Source organism: Danio rerio, chromosome 20 (assembly GCF_052040795.2).
Source record: "Danio rerio strain M-AB ecotype USA chromosome 20, GRCz13ab, whole genome shotgun sequence".
Lineage (NCBI taxonomy): Eukaryota > Metazoa > Chordata > Actinopteri > Cypriniformes > Danionidae > Danio > Danio rerio.
Genome location: NC_141040.1, coordinates 3,663,752 through 3,681,525, shown reverse-complemented (window position 1 = coordinate 3,681,525; position 17,774 = coordinate 3,663,752). Strand labels below are relative to the sequence as shown.

Genomic DNA, 17,774 nt, shown 5'->3' with positions numbered 1-17,774 from the left:
TTTCAGCCGCAACTCATTTCTGGGAAACATCCACACACACACTAATTCACACTCACACACTACGGACAATTCATCAGTACCACATGTCTTTGGACTGTGGGGGAAACCGGAGCATACACAGAAATGCTGCTATGTTATTCAGTATTGTTTGCAAGTCAGGTGGAAGCATGAGCAAACTGAAAGAACAATCATCACACCTCAAAGCACCACGGGACCTCTTCCTTAACTAAATCACTTACATATCAATGCAAAAAAAAAAAAAAACATTTAACACGTATGTGGAGTTAATGAATATTTTCACAGCACAGCCTCATTGACATCCTAATGATACTACTCTGTGAGGAAACAAAGCCATAGTATATAACACATTGCACAGCCTGCAGTTTAGAATCAAATGCAATTGATGATGCTGTTTGTGTGTGTTTGGTTTCAATGTGTGTATATACAGTTATGCCCATAAATATTTGGACATTGACACAACTCTAACATTTTTGTCTCTGTAAAAAAACACAAAGGATTTGAAATGAAACAAACAATATGTGCTCTAACTGCAGACTGTCAGCTTTAGTTTGAGAGTATTTTCATCCAAATCAGGTGAACGGTGTAGGAATTATAACAGTTTACATGTATGTGCCTCCCACTTGTTAAGGGACCAAAAGTAATTGGACAATTGGCTTCTAAGCTGTTCCATGGCCCGGTGTGTGTTATTCCCTTATTGTTCCAATTACAATGAGCAGATAAAAGGTCCAGAGTTCATTTCGGTCCCACTTTATATTAAGTGGCCTTAACTAATATGTACTTACAAAGGAATTAATAGTTTGTTACAATGTACTAATTGTGTAAATACATGTATTTACTGTGTACTTATGCTTGATAAAATACACATATGTAATTACATTTGTAACTAACTTTTGTAACTACATTTGTAAATACACTGTTGACCATCCCTTACACCTTAACCCACCCTTAAACCTACCCATACCACCAAACCTGTCCATAACCCAACCCCTATCCCAACTCAAAAGCACCTCGTGTTCTCAAATACATTATAAACACAGTAAGTACATTGTATTTATTTTTTGATGTAAGTACATAGTAGTTAAGGACACTTAATATAAAGTGGGACCTTCATTTCAAGTGTGCTACGAGCATTTGGAAGCTGTTACTGTCAACTCTTAAGATGAGAGAGTGTTGTTGCTAACAGTCAAACAAGCCATCATGAGGCTGAAAAAACTAAACAAACCCATCAGAGAGATAACAAACACATTAGGCGTGGCCAAAACAACTGTTTGGAATTTTCTTAAAAAGAAAGAACGCACCGGCGAGCTCAGCAACACCGAAAGACCCGGAAGACCACAGAACCAACTGTGGTGGACGACCAAAGAATTATTTCCCTGGTAAAGAAAACCCCCTTCACAACCGTTGGCCAGATCAAGAACACTCTCCAGGAGGTAGGTGTATGTGTGGCAGAGTCAACAATCAATGGAGCTGGTTCTCTTGTGTTTATTGATGATGTGACTGCTGACAAAAGCAGCAGGGTGAATTCTGAAGTGTTTCAGGCAACATTTTCTGCTTATATTAAGCTAAATGCTACAGAACGCCGGTGCAGATGGGGAATGACCCAAAGCACACTGCACAAGCTACCAAAGAGTTTTTAAAGGGAAAGAAGTGGAATGTTACGCAATGGCCAAGTCAATTACCTGATATGAATCCGATTAAGCATGTATTTCACTTGCTGAAGACAAAACAGAAGGGAAAATGCCCTGAGAACAAGCAGGAACTGAAGAAAGTTGCTGTAGAGGCCTGGCAGAGCACCGCCAGGGATGAAAGCCAGTGTCTGGTGATGTCTATGTGTTCCTGACTTCAGGCTGTAATTGAATGCAACGGATTTGCAACCAAATTAAAAAAGTAAAAGTTTGATTTATGATTAATATTCTGTCCAATTACTTTTGGACCCTTAACAAGTGGGAGGCACATTTGCAAACTTTGTAATTCCTATATATATATGAAGTCAGAATTATTAGCCCCCCTGAATTATTAGCCATGCTGTTTATTTTTGTCCTCAATTTCTGTTTAACAGAGGGAAGTTTTAACAATTAATTTCTAATAACTGTTTTATTTTATCTTTGCCATGATGAAAGTAAATATTACTTGACTAGATAATTTTCAAGACACTTCTATACAGCTTAAAGTGACATTTAAAGGCTTAACTAGGTTAATTAGGTTAACTAGGCCGGTTATGGTAATTAGGCAAGTAATTGTATAACGATGGTTTGTTCTGTAGACAGTCAAAAAAATGCTTAAAGGAGCTAATAATTTTGACCTTAAAATGCTTTTATTCTAGCTGAAATAAAACAAATAAGAATTTCTTCAGAAGAAAAAATATTATCAGACATACTGTGAAAATTTCCATGCTCTGTTAAACATCATTTGGAAAATATTTAAAAAAAAAAAAAAATCTAATTAATTCTAAAGAGGCTAATATTTCTGACTTCAACTGTGTGTATATATATATATATATATATACACTTAAATACTTAATTTGATTTGTGTTGCGACAACATGAATTAATTGTGCAGAGCCCTGCATTTTTCACAGTGTACAGTCTCTCAGGTTGATTGCTTTAATAAATCAATGTTCTCCTGAGATGAAAATATTCTTTTTCATTACTTCATCGTGACGAAGTACATGTGAGTCACTGGATTTCATCTCTCTCGCCTATTCTTAGCATAAAATATGATGATAATCTACTGTGAATCCTAAAGGTTTTCCTACGAGTCCACTTATAGTGACGATGGGCAAAACAACTTGTGCTTGATTTACTAAACACTACACTAATTAATAGACTTATGGGAGAGAGCCATAAAATCAAACCAGAAGGGAAATTAGCAATACACCCTGGCTGACAGTATACACATAAGTTAAAATGAGCTAAAGCATGCCATTATCATAAGTGTGTGAGCGAGAAAAAAAGTACCACACTGCCACAAGCAAAATTAACAATATAAATAAATACTAATAGTATATGTATATATATATATATATATATATATATATATAGGTATATATATATATATATATATATATATATATATATATATATATATATATATATATATATATATATATATATATATATACCTTAAATACTTAAATATAATATAAAGAAATACTAGAAATAAATAGTAGTGACTTTTTTTAAGGCAAGGCGAGTTGAAGTCAGAATTATTATTATTATTATTTTTTTAATATTTACCAAATGCTGTTTAACTGTAACGCCGGGGAGTGACACTGACAACAGAAGGTAGGATCCAATGTGCAGGTTTATTCACAGTCAGGCAAGCAGTGGTCAATACAGGAGCAAACAGGTGTGTGAGGACAATCCAGAATCATAGTCAATTTAACAAGCAAGAGGTCGAAAGGCAGGCGGCAGACACGGGAAACTAAATAAACAAGGCTAGGTTCAAAACACAGAGAAACAAGACCAGGATAACGCGTTGTATTGTCACCTTACAGATAACAAGACTCGGCCAACTGAAGGAGTGAATGAGTGGCTTAAATAGTGTGTGTTAATCAGTCTCTGAAAGTCCTCAGGTGTGAATGTAAATCAAGCTAAATGAGAAAGCAGGTGTGTGGGTGAAGAGCATGTATGAAGTTGAAGTCCATTAACTGGCAGATTTGTAGTTTCATGAGTGAGTGTTTACCAGCGACATCTGGTGGTTTGTTCACTGGTAAACATGACATTAACAGATCAAGGAAATTTTTCACAGTATGTCTGATAAAAAATTTTTCTTCTGTGGAAAGTATTATTTATTTTATTGCGGCTTGAACAAAAAGCTGTTTTTTATTTTTCTAAAAGCCATTTTAAGGTCAAAATTATTAGCCCCTTTAAGCTATATTTGTTTTCAATAATGCCGCAGTCACACTAGGTTTTTGTGCGTGCAAAATTCTGTCGTACAGCGCTGCAAAAAGGGGCGGGATTAAACAAAATGCTCAGACATTGAGAAAAAAGCAAGCGATTGGTCCATGTTTTAAATTTCTGTACAAAAAGGTCATGTTTTGATCCTCAATTGGTCTGACGCAAGTTCACCAAGCTTGAACTTTCCGACGCAGCGAACTACGAAACTAGCCGCACAACCTTGCGTTAGCGGTCTGACGCATTCACATGCGTATGAATGGAAGTCTATGAGGAGAAAAGTGCAGGGTGACCGCAGGTTAAACCATTGTTATACATTGACATACCTAATTACTCTAACCTGCCAAGTTAACCTTATTAAACTAGTTAGGTCTTTAATTGTCACTTAAGGCTGTATAGAAGTGTCTAGTCAAATATTATTTACTGTCATCATGACAAATATAAAATAAATCAGTTATTAGAGATGAGTTATTATGTTGTTGTTATATTCTAACTATTATGTTTAAAAATGTGTTGAAAAAATCTTCAACAGAAATTGAGTACAAAAAATAAACGGGGGCTGATAATTCAGGTGGGCTAATAATTTTGACTTCAACTGTATCTAATTGAGAATAAAAAGTACGTAATATATAATTATATATAATTAATATATATTAAGTCTTGAATTAATTGAAAATTGAATTGACTTTATACTTTATCTTTATCCTAAATAGACTAAAACATGTGTGAAGATAGCCCAACATACAACTCTAAACATGGGCTCCAGTTATTCTATATATCTCAGCCCATCTCCCAGCTGCACCAAATTCAGCCCAAATGTGCTTTGTTTGGGCTAATTTGTGCAAATGAAAATTTAATTTATGTAATTTTTTTAAGATTAAAGATTTAATTTATGTAAAAATGCACATTTTTTTTAAATAAAATTAGCAAAAACTATAATTTGAGGTGATGTTGGATGAAAAAGGGTTAATGCGTGTCCAAAAGGGTTAAAGTCTGTGTGAAATATAAATGTACAATTGTTTATTTTTTTAATTTAGTGGCTAATTCATACAAGTTCAGGGGCCTCATGTACGAAGACTTGCGTGGAAATCATACTAAAACATTGCATGCGCACAAAGCTGTAAATGAGCGTACGCAGAAAAAAATTCAGATGTATGAAACACTGCGTACGCCGAATCCCACGCATATTCTTTGAACATCCGAATAAAATTGAAACTGAGCAATTTTATGAATATATGCATATGCATAGATATGAATATGCATAGATATATACATATATGATGAATATGCTAATGACTCTACTTTGGCAAAACCCAACGAAAAAGCAATGACTTTACACTTTATCTTTATCCTAAATAGACTAAAACCTGTGTTAAGCTAGCCCAACATACAACTCTAAACATGGGCTTCATTTATTCTGTATATCTCAGCCCATCTCCCAGCTGCACCAAATTCAGCCCAAAAAGTACCATGTATGTGCTTTGTTTGGGCTAATTTGTGCAAATGAAGATTTAATTTGTGCTGCTGTTATTATAATATTTGTTATTAAAATATTGCACATTCAATTAGGAACAAGGGCATTTCCAGCCACCCCAAAATGCTCCAAACCCCCTCAAATTGACCCGTTTGTAGGTATTTTAATCATTTAAAAAAGTTAAAAATAAGAGAACAAAATAGACAAAGTGTTCAATTTTGAAAGCAAAAATTACTTCAATACAAACATATAGTATAAATACAATATATCACAAAATGTTGTAGATGACAGAGCATTTGTCTTTCCCCTTGCGGGAATTCAGCTGTCGACTCTGATTTACCAAGGGCAAAAAAATGGGCTCTTTTGAGCTGTCTTTGGGTTGACAGTTTTTTTGGCAACCCTATCGCAGAATCTGCCGTACACGCATGTGAAGGCCGGCTGGTGAATTTGACATGTATAATTGTCTGAGGCGGTCATTAGTCAAGATCAGAACCACAGGTGGAAAAGCAACAACCGTCGCGATGACAACCTCACGGAGGACAGATCGCCACAGTCGCCAAAGAAAACACGTGGAGCGCCTGAGACCAGATGAGATGAGATAATGGAGGCGATATTGAAATGTGATGTGAAACTGATTGTTTACATTAGGCAGACAGAGGGAAACAAAAACAATTTGAGCCATAAATAGACACAAATGAATAGAGATGACATATCGCTTGAGCAGAGCGCTGTGTGAAACAGGTGACCGCTGGGGTGAGCGCTAATATCAACGTTTACTGTGGTTAGTCTTTGCTGCATGTCTCGAAAACACCAGTTAGAAGATGTTTGGATGCTTTGGTCAATACTTTAAAAATGGTTTCTATTGAAACCAATTTCTCTTGATGTAAATGGAAAAAGCCTACTTTAATTATTAATTATATAATTAAGCTGGGTTTTCAAAACTCAGTTTTTGAAATATTGGATATTTAAATGAGTTGAGGGAATGAGTTGAATGAGTTGAGGCAGTGGTGCAGTAGGTAGTGCTGTCGCCTCACAGCAAGAAGTTCGCTGGGTCGCTGGTTCGAACCTTCCTCTGTGGGGAGTTTGCATGTCCTCCCTGCCTTTGCGTGGGTTTCCTCCGGGTGCTCCGGTTTCCCCCACAGTCCAAAGACATGCGGTGCATGTGAATTGGGTAGGCTAAATTGTCTGAAGTGTGTATGTGTGAATGTCTCCCAGAGATGGGCTGCGTAAAACTTGCTGGATAAGTTGGCGGTTCATTCCGCTGTGGCAACCCTGGATTAATGGAGGACAAGAAAATAAATGAATGAATGAATCAGTTTAGGGGATGTTGGATGAAAAAGGGTTAATGCGTGGCCAAAAGGGTAAGTCTGTGTGAAATATAAATGTACAATGTTTATTTTTTTAGTTTAGTGCCTAATTCATACAAGTTCAGATGTTCAAAAATGTGTGATTTTTAAAAGGAGTAGTGGCACCAAACCCCACCCCTAACCACAACCATAATTAGGGGATAAGCAAATTGTACCAAACTGAACAACTGAATGACTGAGGTCATACATGGTTTCCGCTACATTCATTCTTCCATGGCGGTGCGCCACGGCAAAATTCATCCCGCCACGACTACATTACAGCTTCTCATTCAAAACATTTTATTTTTAATAGCGGGTAATAATCGCACCAAAACGTATTAAAGGTTAATAGACAGCACTACCCACTGCGCCACCTCGTCACCTTTATTTTATTTTATTTTATTTTATTTTATTTTACTTTACTTTACTTTACTTTACTTTACTTTACTTTACTTTATTTTACTTTATTTTATTTTATTTTATTTTATTTTATTTTATTTTATTTTACTTTACTTTACTTTATTTTATTTTATTTTATTTTACTTTATTTTATTTTATTTTATTTTATTTTATTTTACTTTACTTTACTTTACTTTACTTTACTTTACTTTTCCTTTACTTTACTTTACTTTACTTTATTTTATTTTACTTTACTTTACTTTACTTTGTTTTATTTTACTTTATTTTATATTATTTTATTTTATTTTACTTTATTTTATTTTATTTTATTTTATTTTATTTTATTTTACTTTATTTTACTTTATTTTATTTTATTTTACTTTACTTTACTTTACTTTACTTTACTTTACTTTACTTTATTTTATTTTATTTTATTTTATTTTATTTTATTTTATTTTATTTTATTTTACTTTATTTTACTTTATTTTATTTTATTTTATTTTATTTTATTTTACTTTATTTTATTTTGCAGTGTGCACAATCATACAAATCTGTCAACCTGAACATTTTGCCAAATCGCAAAATTTCATTCACGGGTTGCTACTCACTCGGTCTCCATTATGAAATTCCTGAACCCCAGCCTAGCACATAACAGCAGCAGCACCGTCATGTTATTAGCGTGTATCTCCTTCAGCAGTGGCCTGAATCCAGCTGCACATCTGTGAATCTCGCTGCCAATCTACACTGTAATTACCCTAGATTTCCTCAAGCTCTGTCTAGAGGTGTTTGACCGAAACAGCGTCTCAATGTACCGAGCATTCCGACGAGCAGGATTCACTGAAACTCAACCACTCTGAGCCTTCATGCAGTATTTAACGTGACTCTTGGCGGTTTGAGCTGAAGCCTCTCTTGGCTTCTAGGAGAATCTCTGCTATTGTCGTTCTGAAAAGCTCTCAGCTCTAAGCCGAATGGGAGTGGGACTTTAATCGAAACTATTCACAAATAGATTTGGGAAAGCGAAAGCGATTTCATTCATAACTTGTTGAATTGAAGGAGAGCACTTGGGATTTTTTTATTTTTTTATTTTTTTGCAGGGAGCCAGCATTAAAGCGCAGGACAGAGCTTCTACTGTGAGAGTACAGTATTGGCACAGCTGGTGAACACCTTTTCCACTAAAAAGCAGCACAGACCTGTTTTATTCGCAGACCTGTATTGTTTAAGTGCTGAATGGCCAACAACATTATGTAAAAGTATGTGCTGAAAATAAATATTTTGAAGCAGGGCTTTCTGATTTAAACTAATTGCATTATTATAGTCAGTCAAGTTTGAATCAAAAGCCCATTGATACTTTATTCCAGAAATATATGAGGAATATCTCACGAGAAGCGGAGCGATATGGCTGTATATCAGCACTGGTGGGAGGCGTGTTAGGCCTTAGCGTTCCCCTTTTTACTAGGAACTAGTTTCTTCCGCCGTTCATTCACATCTGCAGCTGATGTCAGAACAGCAGAAGCCGTTACTAATTCACCAACGTCACTTTAGAGCTAGTGTTTGAATCACTCTCTATAGCGTAATGTCTAAAGTGATGACAAAACAGCTCATTTTGCTCACACTTTAAGATTATAAGGCTGAACGTGACATAAAATGCCATCCGTCTACAGAGATATCTTCTCACAGTGTTACAGTCCACTGTATTTCACTGTTGCAATCGGGATATCACAATAATTAACCCAGAAAAAAGCAACACAATCACTACCAGACTGCTGTTGTGTTTGCAATAAGGAAAAACGCTAAACACATGCAGACTTTGCTTATTTCAATCTGCCAACACAACACACATTCCTGATATGTGACCAAATCGGTATAAATACAGCACTACAACATACAAAAGTGAGAGATCAACTTAGAATATCAGTTACCAGCATACCTGCCAACATGTCACTGAAAATCCGGGAGACTGGAGGGAGGGGGTGTTCGGGGGTGAGGTCTCTGAACAACACTGTTGAGAACCGGGATATAATGCAGCATGTTTTGAGCCACCGCTGCGATCAGGTACTGTACTAAAGTTGGCGACCCATGGGTGTTTACAGACTGTACCAAAACTGGTGGAGGGGGAGGGGGTGAAGATATGGGAGTTTTCCGGGAGAAATAAAATACGGAATGGTTGCGGGAGATTGGTCCGAAAAATGGGATACTGTCATGAAAAACAGAAATGTTGGCAGGTATGCTTACTAGTTTAATAATGATTTGATCTGCTTTAGTTCGAAATCAGATGATCATGGTCATGATGGTCAGATCAGAAGATGATGGTCCAGGATCAACATTAGCGAGTTTACACTGTAATTAAAGGAAGATGATGGTCCAGGATCAACATTACAGTATTTATACTGTATTTAAATGATGATGGTCCAGGATCAACATTAGTGACGTTGCACTGTATTTAAATGATGATGGTCCAGGATCAACAATAGTGAAACTACACTGTATTTTAAATTTGATGGTCCAGGATCAACAATGGTGTTTTTACACTGTTTTTAAATGATGATGGTCCAGGATCAACAATAGTGAAATTACACTGTATTTAAATGATGATGATGATGGTCCAGGATTAACAATGGTGAATTTACACTGTATTTAAATAATGATGATGGTCCAGGATCAACAATAGTGAATTTACACTGTATTTAAATAATGATGGTCCAGGATCAACAATGGTGAATTTACATTGTATTTAAATGATGATGGTCCAGGATCAACATTAGTGAATTTACACTGTATTTAAATGATGATGATGGTCCAGGATCAACATTGGTGAATTTACACTGTATTTAAATGATGATGGTCCAGGATCAACAATAGTGAATTTACACTGTATTTAAATGATGATGGTCCAGGATCAACAATGGTGAATTTACACTGTATTTAAATGATGATGGTCCAGGATCAACAATAAAGAATTTACACTGTATTTAAATGATGATGGTCCAGGATCAACAATAAAGAATTTACACTGTATTAAATGATGATGGTCCAGGATCAACAATAAAGAATTTACACTGTATTAAATGATGATGGTCCAGGATCAACAATGGTGAATTTACACTGTATTTAAATAATGATGGTCCAGGATCAACAATAAAGAATTTACACTGTATTTAAATGATGATGGTCCAGGATCAACAATAGTGAATTTACACTGTATTTAAATGATGATGGTCCAGGATCAACAATAAAGAATTTACACTGTATTTAAATGATGATGGTCCAGGATCAACAATAAAGAATTTACACTGTATTAAATGATGATGGTCCAGGATCAACAATATGATGATGGTCCAGGATCAACAATGGTGAATTTACACTGTATTTAAATAATGATGGTCCAGGATCAACAATAAAGAATTTACACTGTATTTAAATGATGATGGTCCAGGATCAACAATAGTGAATTTACACTGTATTTAAATGATGATGGTCCAGGATCAACAATAAAGAATTTACACTGTATTTAAATGATGATGGTCCAGGATCAACAATAAAGAATTTACACTGTATTAAATGATGATGGTCCAGGATCAACAATATGATGATGGTCCAGGATCAACAATGGTGAATTTACACTGTATTTAAATAATGATGATGGTCCAGGATCAACAATAAAGAATTTACACTGTATTTAAATGATGATGGTCCAGGATCAACATTGGTGAATTTACACTGTATTTAAATAATGATGATGGTCCAGGATCAACATTAGTGAATTTACACTGTATTTAAATGATGATGATGGTCCAGGATCAACAATATGATGATGGTCCAGGATCAACAATGGTGAATTTACACTGTATTTAAATAAAGATGGTCCAGGATCAACATTGGTGAATTTACACTGTATTTAAATGATGATGATGGTCCAGGATCAACATTGGTGAATTTACACTGTATTTAAATGATGATGGTCCAGGATCAACAATGGTGAATTTACACTGTATTTAAATGATGATGGTCCAGGATCAACAATGGTGAATTTACACTGTATTTAAATGATGATGATGGTCCAGGATCAACAATATGATGATGGTCCAGGATCAACATTAGTGAATTTACACTGTATTTAAATGATGATGGTCCAGGATCAACAATAAAGAATTTACACTGTATTTAAATGATGATGGTCCAGGATCAACAATAGTGAATTTACACTGTATTTAAATGATGATGGTCCAGGATCAACAATAAAGAATTTACACTGTATTTAAATAATGATGGTCCAGGATCAACAATAAAGAATTTATACTGTATTTAAATGATGATGGTCCAGGATCAACAATAGTGAATTTACACTGTATTTAAATGATGATGGTCCAGGATCAACAATGGTGAATTTACACTGTATTTAAATGACGATGATGGTCCAGGATCAACATTGGTGAATTTACACTGTATTTAAATGATGATGATGGTCCAGGATCAACATTGGTGAATTTACACTGTATTTAAATGATGATGGTCCAGGATCAACAATGGTGAATTTACACTGTATTTAAATGATGATGGTCCAGGATCAACATTAGTGAATTTACACTGTATTTAAATGATGATGGTCCAGGATCAACAATGGTGAATTTACACTGTATTTAAATATGATGGTCCAGGATCAACAATATGATGATGGTCCAGGATCAACAATGGTGAATTTACACTGTATTTAAATAAAGATGGTCCAGGATCAACAATGGTAATATTACACTGTATTTAAATGATAATGCTCCAGGATCAACAATAGTGAATTTACACTGTATTTAAATGATGATGGTCCAGGATCAACATTAGTGAATTTACACTGTATTTAAATGATGATGGTCCAGGATCAACAATGGTGAATTTACACTGTATTTAAATGATGATGGTCCAGGATCAACAATGGTGAATTTACACTGTATTTAAATGATGATGGTCCAGGATCAACAATGGTAATATTACACTGTATTTAAATGATAATGCTCCAGGATCAACAATAGTGAATTTACACTGTATTTAAATGATGATGGTCCAGGATCAACATTAGTGAATTTACACTGTATTTAAATGATGATGGTCCAGGATCAACAATGGTGAATTTACACTGTATTTAAATGATGATGGTCCAGGATCAACAATGGTGAATTTACACTGTATTTAAATGATGATGATGGTCCAGGATCAACAATATGATGATGGTCCAGGATCAACAATGGTGAATTTACACTGTATTTAAATGATGATGATGGTCCAGGATCAACAATATGATGATGGTCCAGGATCAACAATGGTGAATTTACACTGTATTTAAATATGATGGTCCAGGATCAACAATATGATGATGGTCCAGGATCAACATTAGTGAATTTACACTGTATTTAAATGATGATGGTCCAGGATCAACAATAGTGAATTTACACTGTATTTAAATGATGATGGTCCAGGATCAACAATAAAGAATTTAAACTGTATTTAAATGATGATGGTCCAGGATCAACAATAGTGAATTTACACTGTATTTAAATGATGATGGTCCAGGATCAACAATAGTGAATTTACACTGTATTTAAATGATGATGGTCCAGGATCAACAATAAAGAATTTACACTGTATTTAAATAATGATGGTCCAGGATCAACAATAAAGAATTTACACTGTATTTAAATGATGATGATGGTCCAGGATCAACATTGGTGAATTTACACTGTATTTAAATGATGATGGTCCAGGATCAACAATGGTGAATTTACACTGTATTTAAATAATGATGGTCCAGGATCAACAATAAAAAATTTACACTGTATTAAATGATGATGGTCCAGGATCAACAATATGATGATGGTCCAGGATCAACAATGGTGAATTTACACTGTATTTAAATAATGATGGTCCAGGATCAACAATAAAGAATTTACACTGTATTTAAATGATGATGATGGTCCAGGATCAACATTGGTGAATTTACACTGTATTTAAATGATGATGGTCCAGGATCAACAATGGTGAATTTACACTGTATTTAAATGATGATGATGGTCCAGGATCAACAATGGTGAATTTACACTGTTTTTAAATGATGATGGTCCAGGATCAACAATAGTGAATTTACACTGTATTTAAATGATGATGATGGTCCAGGATCAACATTGGTGAATTTACACTGTATTTAAATGATGATGATGGTCCAGGATCAACATTGGTGAATTTACACTGTATTTAAATGATGATGGTCCAGGATCAACAATGGTGAATTTACACTGTATTTAAATGATGATGATGGTCCAGGATCAACAATGGTGAATTTACACTGTTTTTAAATGATGATGGTCCAGGATCAACAATAGTGAATTTACACTGTATTTAAATGATGATGATGGTCCAGGATCAACAATGGTGAATTTACACTGTATTTAAACGATGATGGTCCAGGATCAACAATATGATGATGGTCCAGGATCAACAATGGTGAATTTACACTGTTTTTAAATATGATGGTCCAGGATCAACAATATGATGATGGTCCAGGATCAACAATGGTGAATTTACACTGTATTTAAATAAAGATGGTCCAGGATCAACATTGGTGAATTTACACTGTATTTAAATGATGATGGTCCAGGATCAACATTAGTGAATTTACACTGTATTTAAATGATGATGGTCCAGGATCAACATTAGTGAATTTACACTGTATTTAAATGATGATGGTCCAGGATCAACAATGGTGAATTTACACTGTATTTAAATGATGATGGTCCAGGATCAACATTAGTGAATTTACACTGTATTTAAATGATGATGGTCCAGGATCAACATTGGTGAATTTACACTGTATTTAAATGATGATGGTCCAGGATCAACATTAGTGAATTTACACTGTATTTAAATGATGATGGTCCAGGATCAACATTAGTGAATTTACACTGTATTTAAATATGATGGTCCAGGATCAACAATATGATGATGGTCCAGGATCAACATTAGTGAATTTACACTGTATTTAAATGATGATGGTCCAGGATCAACAATAAAGAATTTACACTGTATTTAAATAATGATGGTCCAGGATCAACAATAAAGAATTTACACTGTATTTAAATGATGATGGTCCAGGATCAACAATGGTGAATTTACACTGTATTTAAATGATGATGGTCCAGGATCAACAATAAAGAATTTACACTGTATTTAAATAATGATGGTCCAGGATCAACAATATGATGATGGTCCAGGATCAACATTAGTGAATTTACACTGTATTTAAATGATGATGGTCCAGGATCAACAATAAAGAATTTACACTGTATTTAAATAATGATGGTCCAGGATCAACAATAGTGAATTTACACTGTATTTAAATGATGATGGTCCAGGATCAACAATAAAGAATTTACACTGTATTTAAATGATGATGGTCCAGGATCAACAATAGTGAAACTACACTGTATTTAAATGATGATGGTCCAGGATCAACAATAAAGAATTTACACTGTATTTAAATAATGATGGTCCAGGATCAACAATGGTGAATTTACACTGTATTTAAATGATGATGGTCCAGGATCAACAATAAAGAATTTACACTGTATTTAAATAATGATGGTCCAGGATCAACAATAAAGAATTTTCACTGTATTTAAATGATGATGATGGTCCAGGATCAACAATGGTGAATTTACACTGTATTTAAATAATGATGGTCCAGGATCAACATTAGTGAATTTACACTGTATTTTAAATATGATGGTCCAGGATCAACATTGGTGAAATTACACTGTATTTATATGATGATGATGGTCCAGGATCAAAATTGGTGAATTTACACTGTATTTAAATGATGATGATGGTCCAGGATCAACAATAGTGAATTTACACTGTATTTAAATGATGATGATGGTCCAGGATCAACAATGGTGAATTTACACTGTATTTAAATAATGATGGTCCAGGATCAACATTGGTGAATTTACACTGTATTTAAATGAAGATGATGGTCCAGGATCAACATTGGTGAATTTACACTGTATTTAAATAATGATGGTCCAGGATCAACAATAGTGAATTTACACTGTATTTAAATGATGATGGTCCAGGATCAACAATAAAGAATTTACACTGTATTTAAATGATGATGGTCCAGGATCAACAATAAAGAATTTACACTGTATTAAATGATGATGGTCCAGGATCAACAATATGATGATGGTCCAGGATCAACAATGGTGAATTTACACTGTATTTAAATAATGATGGTCCAGGATCAACAATAAAGAATTTACACTGTAATAAATGATGATGGTCCAGGATCAACAATATGATGATGGTCCAGGATCAACAATGGTGAATTTACACTGTATTTAAATAATGATGATGGTCCAGGATCAACAATAAAGAATTTACACTGTATTTAAATGATGATGGTCCAGGATCAACATTGGTGAATTTACACTGTATTTAAATAATGATGATGGTCCAGGATCAACAATGGTGAATTTACACTATATTTAAATGATGATGGTCCAGGATCAACAATGGTGAATTTACACTGTATTTAAATGATGATGATGGTCCAGGATCAACAATTGTGAATTTACACTGTATTTAAATGATGATGATGGTCCAGGATCAACATTAGTGAATTTACACTGTATTTAAATGATGATGGTCCAGGATCAACAATATGATGATGGTCCAGGATCAACAATGGTGAATTTACACTGTATTTAAATGATGATGATGGTCCAGGATCAACATTGGTGAATTTACACTGTATTTAAATGATGATGGTCCAGGATCAACAATGGTGAATTTACACTGTATTTAAATGATGATGGTCCAGGATCAACAATAAAGAATTTATACTGTATTTAAATGATGATGGTCCAGGATCAACAATAGTGAATTTACACTGTATTTAAATGATGATGATGGTCCAGGATCAACAATAAAGAATTTACACTGTATTTAAATGATGATGGTCCAGGATCAACAATAGTGAATTTACACTGTATTTAAATGATGATGGTCCAGGATCAACAATAAAGAATTTACACTGTATTTAAATAATGATGGTCCAGGATCAACAATAAAGAATTTATACTGTATTTAAATGATGATGGTCCAGGATCAACAATGGTGAATTTACACTGTATTTAAATGACGATGATGGTCCAGGATCAACAATAGTGAATTTACACTGTATTTAAATGATGATGATGGTCCAGGATCAACAATGGTGAATTTACACTGTATTTAAACGATGATGGTCCAGGATCAACATTAGTGAATTTACACTGTATTTAAATGATGATGGTCCAGGATCAACAATGGTGAATTTACACTGTATTTAAATAAAGATGGTCCAGGATCAACATTGGTGAATTTACACTGTATTTAAATGATGATGGTCCAGGATCAACAATGGTGAATTTACACTGTATTTAAATGATGATGGTCCAGGATCAACAATGGTAATATTACACTGTATTTAAATGATAATGCTCCAGGATCAACAATAGTGAATTTACACTGTATTTAAATGATGATGGTCCAGGATCAACATTAGTGAATTTACACTGTATTTAAATGATGATGGTCCAGGATCAACAATGGTGAATTTACACTGTATTTAAATGATGATGGTCCAGGATCAACAATGGTGAATTTACACTGTATTTAAATGATGATGATGGTCCAGGATCAACAATAGAGAATTTACATTGTATTTAAATGATGATGATGGTCCAGGATCAACAATATGATGATGGTCCAGGATCAACAATGGTGAATTTACACTGTATTTAAATATGATGGTCCAGGATCAACAATATGATGATGGTCCAGGATCAACATTAGTGAATTTACACTGTATTTAAATGATGATGGTCCAGGATCAACAATAGTGAATTTACACTGTATTTAAATGATGATGGTCCAGGATCAACAATAAAGAATTTACACTGTATTTAAATAATGATGGTCCAGGATCAACAATAAAGAATTTAAACTGTATTTAAATGATGATGGTCCAGGATCAACAATAGTGAATTTACACTGTATTTAAATGATGATGGTCCAGGATCAACAATAGTGAATTTACACTGTATTTAAATGATGATGGTCCAGGATCAACAATAGTGAATTTACACTGTATTTAAATGATGATGGTCCAGGATCAACAATAAAGAATTTACACTGTATTTAAATGATGATGGTCCAGGATCAACAATAAAGAATTTACACTGTATTAAATGATGATGGTCCAGGATCAACAATATGATGATGGTCCAGGATCAACAATGGTGAATTTACACTGTATTTAAATAATGATGGTCCAGGATCAACATTGGTGAATTTACACTGTATTTAAATGATGATGATGGTCCAGGATCAACATTGGTGAATTTACACTGTATTTAAATGATGATGGTCCAGGATCAACAATGGTGAATTTACACTGTATTTAAATAATGATGGTCCAGGATCAACAATAAAGAATTTACACTGTATTAAATGATGATGGTCCAGGATCAACAATATGATGATGGTCCAGGATCAACAATGGTGAATTTACACTGTATTTAAATAATGATGGTCCAGGATCAACAATAAAGAATTT

The 17,774-nt window shown here is 34.2% G+C and overlaps 1 protein-coding gene and 1 long non-coding RNA gene across 2 annotated transcripts in view; both read right to left on the bottom strand.

Annotated features, from left to right (window-relative positions):
• LOC101885478 (exostosin-1) overlaps positions 1-17,774 on the bottom strand; it is a 440,935-nt gene that overhangs the window by 259,248 nt on the left and 163,913 nt on the right. The gene's annotated exons all lie outside the window — the stretch shown is intronic.
• On the bottom strand, positions 7,664-13,560 carry LOC147839011 (uncharacterized). The gene is made up of 4 exons (XR_015518142.1): positions 13,072-13,560; positions 11,290-12,307; positions 9,571-10,051; positions 7,664-9,522 (listed from the first exon to the last, which is right to left on the bottom strand). It is a non-coding gene; the product is annotated as an uncharacterized LOC147839011 (long non-coding RNA).